The sequence below is a fragment of the Raphanus sativus genome, chromosome 2 (genome assembly GCF_000801105.2).
Source record: "Raphanus sativus cultivar WK10039 chromosome 2, ASM80110v3, whole genome shotgun sequence".
In the NCBI taxonomy this organism is placed as follows: domain Eukaryota; kingdom Viridiplantae; phylum Streptophyta; class Magnoliopsida; order Brassicales; family Brassicaceae; genus Raphanus; species Raphanus sativus.
The window spans coordinates 14,629,809-14,640,626 of record NC_079512.1 but is presented as its reverse complement, the minus strand read 5'-3'; the positions used below and the strand labels follow the sequence as shown (position 1 = coordinate 14,640,626).

The 10,818-nt window shown below is 29.4% G+C and overlaps 1 pseudogene; it reads right to left on the bottom strand.

The window, feature by feature from the left end:
* Positions 1-5,089: 5,089 nt before the first annotated feature.
* LOC108840030 (protein NRT1/ PTR FAMILY 2.7-like) lies at positions 5,090-7,445 on the bottom strand (annotated as a pseudogene).
* Between the last annotated feature and the right edge of the window lie 3,373 nt (positions 7,446-10,818).

Sequence of the window (10,818 nt, the reverse complement as noted above, 5' to 3'; positions counted from 1 at the left end):
ATGAGATTGTTAATTTGGTTTTTAATGATAATCAAAAACTATTATTATTTATGTAGTTTCATGTTATATGAATTTTAGACAGTCATGATGTAAAACCAATTGTTTTATATTATAATTTTTAAATGCATGGAAATCAAATCAAATTTAGATAATAATTGAAGAAAAAGAAAAGAAAATTATTAAGACAAATCATTTCATTACAATTTAGTCGATAGTAAATAGAAACATTAAAAAAATATATTTTCAGCTTCGGAGAGAATTAGAATCCTCACATGTAGTGAATTAGTTGTTATATAGGTGTTCACGTCAATGTTCACATGTATGTATGACTCGGAAAATCCGTAAATTTTGATTTGATTTGTTATCCTTTTCGATTCAAACAAAAAATCTGGATATCCGTAACTCTACGAAGAAAAACAGAATTTTATTATTTTATATTATTTTATATTTTTATTTATTTATTTTTAATTAATTTATTATACTTATCAAAACTGGTTAAAAGTATAATTTTCCGGATGTCTGGGACACCGCATATCCGGATGGCTACGAATCCAATCGAATTGGATAATTGATTATTCAGACAAAACGAATTGGATCACGAATATCTAAAATCTCGGATATTCGATTCATATCCACTCTTACATGTATGTGTATGTAAAAAAATATAAAGGTGGTTTATAAATATATAAAGATACTGTAATTAACATTAAAAGACATTTTTCTTCAAAGTAACACATGAAAAATAATATTCTATTAAAAATTATTTATAAATAAAATAAGCCTAGGCAATGGTGATTTTTTTTTTGTAAATTGTCTTTCTATGTAGACCTTTGTATAACTTGTAGAACTGTGCATGTGAGTTTTATATTAAAAATAGTAAAATAGTATATATTATGAACACATTTATGTAGAGTTTGGCTGAGAAGCTCTCTACACGCAAGTAAATATATTTGTTTTTTTCAAATCGTTCTGAAGCTGTCACATGGAAAATGTAATGTGAACACTTTAAATGACAATGCTTCTTTTTAAAATATAAGGGATTAATAAGATAAAATAGAAATCAGTTTAATATCACATATAAATATGGTCAGTCGTTTGAAATGGAAGAGTGAATCGATTCTGTTAGTTTTAATAGATAAGATATAAGAAGAGATTATTCTTTCCTTAAATAAAAATTACCGAGTACCTAATATGATTAATATATATGAAAATTAATGATTATAAATAATAAATATTTGATAACAATTTTTGCATCATTCGTCATTTTTTTAATTTTATATTATTTTAAAAAATTAAACAATCACACTAACCATATAATATTTTTTTTATTTTCTCTTATATGTTATATTTTGAATTTTTTTAAACGACTTTAAATTCCAAAAAATGTGAAAAATCTCTTTTAAAAGTTTGTGATCAATGGCTTAATTTTCTGTTATAACAAGATACAAATGATCATAAAGTCGTATTAATATGATTTTTTAAAAATAAATATTCATATTAAATAATAAATAAATATATATATATATATATATATATATAGTATCATTTAAATTAAACTATGTATCAGTTAAAAATACAAAATATGTTAATTTTGAAATTTGCATGGAAAGAGTATTGAGACCTTAATATTTTAATTTTGAAATTTGCATCAAAAAATACCACATTGAAAGTTTTGAGATTAATGGTTAAAAATTTTTGTTACATCAAATATGCAAATGTTAGTAAAACCATATGAGTAAGAAGTCTCAATAATAATCAGTTATATTAAAATATACTATATATTTATGTAAATATCATTGAAATATAATTATATACCGAGCTATTTGCAAATTGACTCAAAAATTAAAGTCAACTCTAAAACTAATCCATGTTTTTTTGGATTTTTCTTTTTTTCCTATTCACCCACAAGTTCATATTATTCACGAAAATGTCATTAGTTTTATTTATTTTGAAAATGGCATTTTTACTCTCTCAACCTCATCATCTTCAAGCAGTTACAAGATTACTATTGCAATCAATACACCAACCACCCTGAACAACGAACTTGAAGCTCTTAATGCACCTCAAATCGATTTACACTCTTTCTTTCTCAATTCTTATGAACTAAAAACAATATATCTTTCACTTTCTCTCCATATTCATCCAAAAATCCAAGAATCTGATTCTGAAATTTTTACGGTTCATAGAGCCACTGAAGCTTACAATTCTTGGTGGGTCACTTTTGTTTGAGATTCCGAGTGCTTGGAAAAGACTTCTGTGTGCTAAACAAGTTATTTCACTGGTCGAAACTATGAAATCAGTTTTTTTTTTTCAGATTTGTTCGCTTAGACGACTTCCGGGTAAGTCTTTTGGATGTAGACAACTTACATGGAAGTCTTCTGGTCAATGAAGAGGTTAGTTTTGCAATTGACTTTTAAATGTGTTTTTAGAGACGATTTACATGGAAGTCGTCCATCTTTGTTTGTTAAAAAAAAATTGAGACGACTTCCATGTAAGTCGTTTAGGGTAAACAATTAGTTTTGCATTTTATCGGATTGTGTCAGAAATTTGACTTTTCTTGGACGATTTACACGTAAGTCATCCAGTAGAAAATTAAAAAATAAATATTTTGTCATACCTAGACGACTTCCATGTAAGTCGTTTCAGGTTAGTTTTGCAATTGAAAATAAAACATAAAAATTTAGTTTTTTTCTAGAAATCATCCACGATTTTATTATGAGATTTTTAGTCAAACCTTGCTTATCTTAGACGGACGACTTTAATGTAATTCATCTAAAAAAATTAAGTTTTATTTTTCATTTGCAAAACTAACCCGAGACGACTTACATGGAAGTCGTCTAGGTATAACAAAATATTGACTTTTTAATTTTCTACTGGACGACTTACGTGTAAGTCGTCTAGAAAAAATCAAATTTCTGACACAATCCGGTCAAAGCAAAACTTACCTGTTTACCATAGACGAGTTAAATGGAAGTCGTCTTAAATTTTTTTTTAACAAACAAAGATGGACGACTTCCATGTAAGTCGTCTGTAAAAACACATTTAAAAATCAATTGCAAAAATGACCTAAATGGACGACTTCTATGGAAGTTTACCAGAAGACCTTCGTGGATGTCGTATGCGTTAATGTTTAATAAACTTGCATTTTCTCTAAAACTATAAAGACTTTTTAACATTTTTTTATTAATTCATGTATACTAGTCAATATTGAGACTATTGAATGAAATTTATAACTTAATTGGTGATATCTATGAGGTTACCAGTCATTTTTATCAAAGTTTCTAGCTGATCCGAGAAGACTTTTGTGGAAGTCTTCTACGTTAATTTTTGTAAAACTAAATTTCAGCACAAACATGTAAAAAATGATATGTTTTAACAAGTTGCTATTATAGGTAACAAATTCTTGAGGACTTAAAGAACAATCACTATGAAACAGAGTACAACGAGTGGTGTCACACATATCAATGAAAGATATGTTGATCTTCTCAAGAAGACTTCTAATGAAGTGTTCTATCTTTGAACTTATGTAATGTTTTATCTTTATGAATTTGACTAAGTTTTCTTGCTAATTCTTCTCCATTAGTTGTAATAAATTTGATTTATTTTTTTGTGTTATTGTGTTTTGCTATTGAAGTTGCATCAATAACTTGAATTATGTCAAGTAATTTTGGCAAGATAATATTGTGGAAAATGAATATATTTACTAAATTTTTTCATTAATATCTCATCAAATTTTAAAAAAAAATCACAACTAAAGAAGCACACATGCAAATTACAAAACAGACCATAAACAAAACTATTATAGATCATTCCCCTAAAAAGACAAACTTGGACTCCACTTGACATGGAAGAAGACTCTGCTAGAAGAAGTCTTCTAGCGCATATATTGTAGAAGACTTCCGAGAAGACTGAAAAACCTGCATATCTAAATCTAGATGTGAAAAACGTGCATATCAAAAAACGTTTAAATGGCTTTAAACATAGAAAATGAGTGGAAGATGATTAGATATATATTCTTTTTTAGAACACACAAGGTACATATCCAAGTGGAAGATGAGAGCCATCTGACTAAAAACATGTAACAAAAAGATAGATTAGTGAGAAAGATATGAGAAAAAATGAAAAATTCATATAAATTTTGGTGTTTTCAAATAAGAGAGATTATAGTGGGTTTGGAGAGTTTTAGTTTAGGAAATATATAAGAACTTTATGCAACAGGAGGTTGCCAAATGAAAAAAAAAAGGCATAAAAACTTACCAAAACGCTATAAGGGAGACATGGGAGAAGACTTCCTGGAAGTCACCTGGAAGTCTTCTAGCGCATTATATTTTAGAAGACTTCCGAGAAGGCTTCCAGATCTGAGAAAAGCCTGCATATCCAATTCCAAATCTGAAAAACCTGCATATCCAAAAACGTTCAAATGGCTCAAAAACAGAAAAAATGAGTGGAAAATTATATAGATCTATCTTTATAGAAAACACAAAAATACATATTTAAAATTAACTGATATACCTTTAAATGAGTGGAAGATGAGAACCATGTGATGGAAAACCTGCAAAAATAATATAAATTAGTGAGAAAGAAATAAGACAAAAACAATAAATTGATATAAAATTTGGTGTTTATAAGTTCAAAGAGATTAGAGAGAGGTTGGAGAGTTATGGAATGAAGATTATTACATTTTTGTTACAGCCATTTGAGAGGAGGAGAGAAAATGTGTATATTTTCTTTATATCGAGAAACAAAAAACCAATTAGGTTAAATATTTTTGATTCAGAAGACTTACTTTTTAGACTACTTACTTGTAAGTCGTTCAGAAGATTTCAATATTTTTAGCGGGAAACTAATTATTTTTAGCGGGAGTTAGAAGACTTTCAAAAAAGTCTTCTAGATGACATCAAAACCCTTATTCATAATAAAAAAAAATCAGTGGTTTGATTTGTATAGCGTTGAATTACAGAATACTTTTATGTTGTTTAAATGATTTGGTAATGATTTCACCAAGTGTTTGTAATACTTTCCCTATGTTGTCATCTATAATGATCCGCTTGAAATGATTTGACCACATGTTTTTGTCAGAAGCAAAATATAAAAACCGAAAACTTAATAATGTTAATGTCACGTATCATAAAATCAGAAAAACTATCCAGTCTATCCTTAGATTGATTTGATCAAAGCTGACTGTTGCAAAAACACTAGAAAAATTATTTCGAAATAGAGGAAGAAGAATAGCTTTCAGAAAAAAGTCTTAACTATAGATGACAAAGTTCTTTGAGATCATGGAGGAGAGATGACAGAATCTTTTTCATGATCATCATCTTCAAGGTTTCTATATTTGTAAATCCAAGAACACATGAGGAAATAGCCGAGATTCAAGACTCCTCCAATGACTAAAACCCAATAAACATTGTCAACTCTTCCATGGTTTATGTCATCTGGTAACCAATCGGTTGTCCTCTGAATCAGATTGATTAGAGCAGTACTTGTGTAGAAGCATATGCCGATCACCACCGAGGTAATTGAAGTTGCGGTGTTCTTCATAGACGCTGGAAATTCTTGATAGCACAAAGCTACATTCCCTAGGAAATGAAAAGCCTCTCCTGCAAGCAAAAGAAAAAATATGGAACATGATTGGTTTGGTTTTAGTTTGGAGTCAAATGAACTATCTGGAAGCAAATTCTTACCAATTCCGACTATGACCAGAGAAGGGAACAGCCATAAGGCTGACATGTCAGCAACGGATGATGATTCAAGAAAATGACCGTTCTCTACTATCTTCAATCGCTTTGCTTCAACTATGGCAGTCAAGGCCATGCTTAGAATGTTGAGAACATGGCCTATTCCCACCCTTTGAAGCGGTGTGGGGAACTCTCCAGTTAGCTTTTGGTAAAATGGGTAGAGAAGCCGATCGTTCACTATGATAAAAGAGCATGTGGATAGAAGTGTTACAACTTGAAGAGAGCCTGCTGGTATTTTGAACTTAGGACCAAGACTTCGGTCCATCACTAGACCCTGAAGAACTGTTAAACTTAGCTGTGTGGCAATTGGAGTGCTCAAGAATAATGTTGCTAACGCAAGAGGAATTATTCTGATGACCACTTTGAAATCTTCCACTTGCTGAACACTGCATAGTTTCCATGGATTGCTAATTGTACCGTCTGGTTTAACCTCATCTTCCTGTTTCAGTGCTGCATTTTTTTAAGAATCTGCATATTTATAGAACTCGTTAGAAACTCTGACTCAACTGCGGTTCTCAAACTAGTTTTACCTGAAACTCTTTGTGGGTACAGCCTTTGATTCACTGTGGTAGTCTTTGTTGCCGATGGAAATCTCAGCCTTCCTTTTGTGAACTGCTGAAAATGATGCGTAGTAGACTTGTGAATGGACTTCCCAAGGGGTTGTCATGTTTGTAGAATCTTTCCCAGAGAGGAAAACGAAAAAGCCAAATAGATTAGCAGCTAGGCATAGACCAAACCCGAATGTCCAGCTGATGTTTTCTTCTGCGTAGACAATGGCGGTTGTACTTATAGCAGCAGCGAAATACCATGTGAAGAAAAACCAGTTGAAAAAGCTGCTTTGATCTTTAATTTTCTTAAACTGATTCGCACCAGCTGTGGCTAAGGTGAACCTGCTCCCACCTGCTCCCACACATGCTAGAGTAATGGCTGAGTAAAGGACGCTGAGCTGGATTTTTGAGGGGAATCGCATAGGCTTGACGCTATCTCGCATGGTTTGGGCCTTAAAGAGTCAACCGATACAATTAGAGTCAGCAGACAAACGCCCTGATCAAGGATTCAAAGAAGTTGGTGCGTTTTATTCAGAGAGGAACAAATGTTGAATTTGTTTTAAAACTTTACCATTAGAGAGATGAAAGCTGAAAAAGAGATAACAGGGATGGTTCCGAAGAAAGAGTCTGCTGCTATAGCTCCAACAACTGGAAACATAAAGGTACAACCACTAACTATGTTGGTAACCTGAGCAGCCGCAATACTCTTCATGTTGAATTTCTCAATCAAGAAGACGATCAGGTTAAATAACCAACCCAACACAGCTAATGACAGGAATAACAACGTAGCTGCACCATAAAAAATGTAACTTTTATATGAACTCACTTCTATGGTTATATGAATTTATGCAACGATTTGAAAAAAAAAATCAGAGAAGCAAAAAGTCTTACCTATCATAAATGGGAAGGTGATCCAACCTCCATTTTGGCGTTTTGTGGTAGAATCTGCTGACATCGGTGCTTCTCCATCGCCGGAAACTGAAACATCCATTTCTATAAAAATAAGAAGAGATCTCTTACATGTTAGATGGTCAGAAATACTTGAGCATATATAAGCAAGTAATACAAAAAACGAAGATGAATGATGATTGACGATGATGACAAGTTTTCTTCTAATAATAATTTTTATATATATAAAAAGACTCAAGACGTGCATTTCTGTGAGTTAAGCTATCTCTGTCAGCTTCTAACAACCTGTGTCAAGGCAGCTCTTTAAATCTAACATTTCAAGAAGTCAACTAAATTTGTTGTCCTGTTAGAGGAGATACTAAAGAAGGACCCACTTGTCTATTTTTGCTAAAAAGTTATCATACATCAATAATATAAGTAGCCACGTAGAAGTAAAACCTGAGGAAAACGTTGTGCAAGTCATAGAATGATTATAAACGACTTACATGGAAGAGTATTGACAGGGGTAACCGTAATGCTGCCGATATACAACAAACTGTAGTTTCTAGATACAACAAATAATAATTAACTAGGATAAGACCTGCACCTTGCGCGGGATGAAGTTATTATTTTATTATATTTTGAAAAATGAAACAATAGTTCGGTTTCATTTGGATTAGGGGTGTTCAATCCGGATATCGGATTTCGGTTCGGTTCGGTTTTATCGGTATTTTCGGTTTTTAAAATATAACTACTATTCTAAATCCATATTTACTTCGGTTCGATTTGGTTTTATATACCGTCGGTTTTCAGTTTATTCAGTTTTATACCAAAAAACATAATTATTTAATTTGAGATCATATTATATATTATACGAATTTTAGAGTTATGTTGTCAAAAAGTCATTTATTATAAAATAATATATATTTAAATAAAAGAATAAAAAAACAAAAAGGCTTCTATCATCTAATAAAATAGAATTAATATCAAAACTCTAAATTTTGAAAAAAAAAAAACAGAAGCATGAAAGAAAAGTTTTTATATTCTTTCATATTTGGTGTTCATCAAATTAATATGTCTTCTATTGAACACAACTCTGTTTGTTTAAAGATAAAAAAAAGTTGTTGAGAATTTCAACTAATTGTTGTCCATCAAATTTATAACTTTAACTTCAATTTAGTTACTGTTAAAATAAGCAAAAAAAATCAAAAAAGACTAAGAAAATAAGAAATCTCAGTTGCAGTAAATTATTACTTAATTATAGTTCAAGCGATTCAAGTGATTTACAAATTATAATTATAGTTCACTCATGTAACAAATAGGAATTTCATGTGTCGTTATAAATATACATATATTTACATGTTTCAGTTTAACACATACATTCAGTTTGTATGGTATATACCAAATTAAAACCATATTATCGATTGTTTAATATCTTTTAATAATATAAAATTCTTTTAAAAAAAGAACTAAGATACAAAAATTATTATCAAATATTTGTTATTCATAATAATTAATTTTCATATATACGTTAATCATATTAGGTAATTTCGTAGTTTTTATTTAAGAAAAGTGCGAGATTTTTTTTGTACATTATTTATCAATTTGATAGTTAGTTTAATAAAAAGTGTAATATAAGTTAAGATGGACCAACATATTTTTTTAAGAATAGTATATTTCATAAATAGTATATTTCAAATGGTTATTTATTAAATGAGATTTCATAATCATACGGTTATATGATCATTCATATCGTTTTTAAAAATTATTTAAATCATTGATAACAAAATTTCCAATGTGAAAAATTTAATAAGTTTATAATTTATAAATGTTCTTGAAAATTAATTATATTTTTTGAAATTAAAATATTTATGTAATCTTATATGATATATAGTTTAACCTATATATATTTTTGTTTTATTATTAAATGATACTTTTTACTCATATGGTTTTAAAATCATGTGTATCTTTTTATAATAAAAATGTTAAATCATTGATCATTAATTTTTAACATAATAATTTTAACAGTTTTAGTAATTTATTTTCGTTTTTAAAAATTCAAAATATAACATATATGAAAAAATCTAAATTTTAATTTTATAGCTAAATTATTGTTTAATTTATTATTATAATATAAAATTAAACAAAAAAAGTATGGAGGAGATTTAGATTGTTATCAAATCTTTATTATTAGAATCATTAATTGTCATATATATATATATATATATATATATATATATATATTAGTCATATTTGGAAATTCCGTAACTTTTATTTAAGGAAAGAAAATAAAATATTAATTGTACACTTTAATTAATTTTATAATTAGTTTAATGATAACTATAATATATAAGAGATATCATATAGTTGGTATTAAATGTTCCTAGTGAGATATAAAAAAATCGAATTGGACCAACATGTTTTTTCAATTTTATTGTAAGGCTGACATTTGAGACTAATTAACTATCTAATTGATTGCCATGTAGGAAAATGTTATTTTCAATTAATACAAACTTAAGGTTACAATTTTTTAAATGTTTTTCTTTTAATATATAGGGATAAGAGATGAACCTCTTTTTTTTTTTAATCAAGGAGATGAACCTCTTAAAGATAAAAGAAACTGATCATGTATCATATTATAACTAACATCCTCACTTTAATTATTGAAAAAAGAACTGAATTGTTATGAATATTATGATGATGTCCATATGAAAAGTTCTAGATATATTTGTTCTCCACTCCAAGTTAGATTTTATTTACAAGCTATTGTAATTCTATATAAATATCTATTATTCAATGAATAAAGCACATCAATTCCCTCTTCTCTCTTCTTACTTACAACACATCAGCACGAATCCTAACAGTTGAGCAAAAGTGAAAACCCTAACCAAACCGATGAGTTTTGCGTATAGACACCATCTCACTTCAATCTCTCGGATCTTCTATGGTTCAACTAGTAAGAAAGAGATGTCTACCCTAGTTGTGATGTCTATGACTTCTTTGTCCACCGAGAGAAATTTTTGAGATATGTTCTATATTTAAATTTGAGTTGTTATATTATAATTATTATTGCTTGATTATACTTATATCGATCGCTTATCATTCATATCTAGAAAATAACTAAGTACATAGTCACTTTTCTGAAAATAGCTATCGATCTGGTTTTATTAAATAATCACTAGGGAAATTGAGTAGGGTGAGTCTTTTGATAACATATTACGATGACTTTAAATTATGCTTCTATTATAGCAATTGTATTATATTTGTTCTCATGATGGTTATTGTTTCGTTATCATCTGAGTTGGTTTGGTTTGATAATCCGTTGGATAGAACTTGAATTCATTTGTTTTCCATCGAGAGACGCCGATCTCTCTAATTTTCAGGTTTGTGTTATCAATTCTTGTCAAATGTTTTGGACATCATGACCGGAGCAAACGATTCGGAACAAATTTTTCTTCCGACATCTCAGACCACTTCTGTAACGCTCCGACCCGTCCATGGCTAATGGGCCATCCATGCCCGCTCTCTCGGTCTGTGTGATGCAGCAGCATCCCTATCTTTGGCGCCGACCTAATACCATATTCAAATAGTTTCCTTTTTCATATGAGCTTTTGTTTTATTTTCCTTTTACGTCTAGTTTTTAT